General features: G+C 31.8%; 1 long non-coding RNA gene across 3 annotated transcripts; it reads right to left on the bottom strand.

Annotated features, from left to right (window-relative positions):
- On the bottom strand, window positions 259-2,705 carry LOC109820222. Of its 3 annotated transcripts, XR_002241764.1 has the most exons (5): window positions 2,612-2,705; window positions 1,209-1,266; window positions 983-1,081; window positions 551-909; window positions 259-411 (listed from the first exon to the last, which is right to left on the bottom strand). It is a non-coding gene; the product is annotated as an uncharacterized LOC109820222 (long non-coding RNA). The 3 variants fall into 3 exon arrangements; XR_002241763.1 differs by lacking the exon at window positions 1,209-1,266; XR_002241765.1 differs by lacking the exons at window positions 983-1,081; window positions 1,209-1,266.

The following is a 3,269-nucleotide window of genomic DNA, read 5'->3' as shown; positions in this document are numbered from 1 at the left end:
GTTTATAATACCCGATATTGGTAGAATATATAATTATTAATCATACATTTCAATAGAACAACCTTCCATTCATTTGGCAACTATCATATATTATTCTCAACATGACACTAAGATTCACACCACAAAGATATTAAAATTACCCAATAATGAATAAAAGGGTAAATAAAAACTCCATTCATTAATAACATTAATAAATAAAATTTCACCATCCTCAAATATTCAATACTAATAACAAGAGTTAATATCCCAATTGTTCCAAAGAAAAATACATGAAACTATCTAAAACAAAGAAAAATACATGAAACTATCTAAAACAAATTAAAATAAAAGTCTGAGAAAGACACATCTTTCATCTTTAATCATCGTCAAAAGAAGACTCGAGTAACCCCCTCCTAATCTTGCATGGATAGCCTGAAAAATTAAAAAAAAATCACATAATTAAGAAATATTAGTTAAAACAAATATTATCTTATTAAGTAAAAATCGTATTCTCTCTAGTGCAAGTAGTCAATCATAAAAGTATATAAGAGATTTTACAAAAAATAATTACCTAGTTCTGCACATGTTCTCGAGTTTGAGGAGTTAATGAAGATGATTGCCTAAAAAAATTCCTGCATAGCTTTCATTTGTGACTCTAAGTCAGACATCCTTTGTTGTTGTTGATGTTGTTATTGATGTTGATGTTACTCCTGCTCATCTAAGCGTTGTTGAAACATCTGGTTCTCTCTTTTCTTCTATAACTCGTGCTTCCAGATCAGATCGACTAGGGAGCGATCCTCTCAAATCTTTCAAAATAGTCCCACCACTAAATACAATGATGTGACCATAAGATTGCTTCCCCTAGTTTTTCTCAACTATCGCAATGTCTGAAAGTGAAGGGTTTGCTAGTTTGACTTGAACAATTTCATCCTATAAAAATTAAATTCATATGTGAATACTATATAATGCATCATTATCAAACTTAAAGACACATTCTACTTACATATTTATCTTGATCCCCAGTATCTAGTGTTTCATTAGCTTTCTTTCAGGTTTCATAGAACATTTTTTCCACATCAGGTGGATTTCTTGACTTGCCACCCTTATTCAAATATTAAATAAAAATGAGTACATTGTCAAACTAAAAACACAAAGTAGTTTTAAATAAATAGGAAATTAGTTTTGAATGTATATCAATTGTCACACAATTTGTCTAAAGGGTTTACTACCCGTGCGGTAGAGCATCTTTCTTTTGCCTCTGTTTAGTGTATTTTGTTGGCTTGCTCTCTATACATTAAGATTAAAAGAGAATTTTAATAATCAAGTAATATACATGGAACAAAATAAAGCAAACATAGTCAATAAGGCATCATGAAGGATTGCAAATAATATTAATTCACATAATATATTTAGTTGTTACACATCCAAATGATCTAAACAAGTGAAGGTATACAATTACAAGTTTTTATAACTTAGATAAGGTCTAAACAAACCTAAAGCAAAGCATTTAATAAAGGTAAAAGAGCCAAACAAAAATTCACTCAGGGAGTGCCTCTCCCAATATTGTACTTAAGCGATAATAAGTAACGCAATGCAGTAATACATGGTCTAGTGCAATTAGCCCTTTGTTTATTGGTCTGAATAACCATCGGAAATCAATTTATTGAGAGATGTTGAGAACGTCTAAATTCCTTATTCATGAGTCAATTTTTTAACACATACTTTCGAGTATGGTCATGTTACATTGGTGCAAACAGAATGGGTGTACGCAAACATATGTGCTTATGTATTTTACTGGATATGTATATCCATTAAATATTCCTATATGTAAGGATGAAAATACATGTGTCAAATTGAAATTATTTGATAATTGTAAATTCTCTATCTTGTGTTATGAGAGTAAATCCACGATGACGACAAGATAGAGGTACGAGTGGCTACCCTTCGGATATAGATATGATGTGGATATGGGAAGTATACTTGAGCATGTGTTTGTGTATTGGTGTTAGTTGTAGAATATCTCTGTAAGGCTAAAACAACAAATGGTTAAAAGGAACAGCTTTAACAACAGTTGAAATATGCAAAACATATTGTTTGCAGGCATACAAATGACAGTTGTTTAATTTTACTTTTTTGGAAACAATATCCATTTTTTTCTCCTATTACATATGGTTTTTCAGATTTCATATGTCATATGTCATAAATCATATGTCATGCATCATTATCTCTACATCATACTATCGAATTGATCGGTCTCATTACTTTGCCGCCTTCCCCCCGGCCCGCCTCGCCCCGCCCCCGGTCTTTCCAAAACCACAACCACCCACCACCCAGCCATCATTAATTCTCTTTAATTCCAGTGCAACACGGGTAACAAACTACTAAAACTATAACTCTTAACACTAAAGCTATATCTAGTTCATAACCTCTCTTCCTTTAGCTTCACTACGGGAGATGCCACTTAGTTATTTGAGTCTAGTGCCAAAATGCATGAATATTTTCAAATAATTCAGAGAAAAGTGGTGGTCCAAGTGCATCATTGCCATCAGAATATCTTGAACAAAAACTGGAAGTTAATTTCCAAATTTAGCACGCATGAAAAAAAGACTTGTTAAAAACTAATATAACTCACAAGACCACTATGCTTAGGCTAGCAGTCGTGAAAAAGTTGGCGCAAAATATTGGTAGATCGTATTCTGGTTCAGGTAAGACTGCAAAATCAAGAACCTGCAAGGAGAATAACGTTTTGAGTAATATTGCTTAACGGCAAGAAAATATAATACTATGCGTACAATATTAAATCAAACGAGTCCTAATATTTCTAAAATAAAAAAAAAATGTTTGAAACTCTATACTGCAATACATATATGTTGAGTCTTTATTTATGGGTTGCATCTTAAAAGCTTTAAACTTGCTTAAGAATATGCATTAATGTGAAATAAACTAACACGCCGTGCATTTAGTTATATATAGTTTTGTATAACCCTGCAGTACATTTAGCTATATAGAGCCTTCATTTTCTTGTGTGGTTGGAAATCAATCTTGGGTGTGGTACGCATCCAATTCTTCTACCACTTAATGCACAATGTATAAGGTATATAATTGCAACATGTATAGGGTATATAATTGCAACTTATATAGGGTACTTTAAGGCAAAGTGCAAAGTAGGGGAAATTATAAGTACTTGAGTGCAATTAAACAAAACAAGGATATATTAATTACAAAGTAGGATATATAATTGCAACATGTATATAATTGCAATATGTATATTAATTGCAAAGTAGGGTATA

Source organism: Asparagus officinalis, chromosome 8 (assembly GCF_001876935.1).
Source record: "Asparagus officinalis chromosome 8, Aspof.V1, whole genome shotgun sequence".
In the NCBI taxonomy this organism is placed as follows: domain Eukaryota; kingdom Viridiplantae; phylum Streptophyta; class Magnoliopsida; order Asparagales; family Asparagaceae; genus Asparagus; species Asparagus officinalis.
The sequence above is the reverse complement of the archived record's forward strand: the minus strand, read 5'-3'. Positions and strand labels throughout refer to the sequence as shown.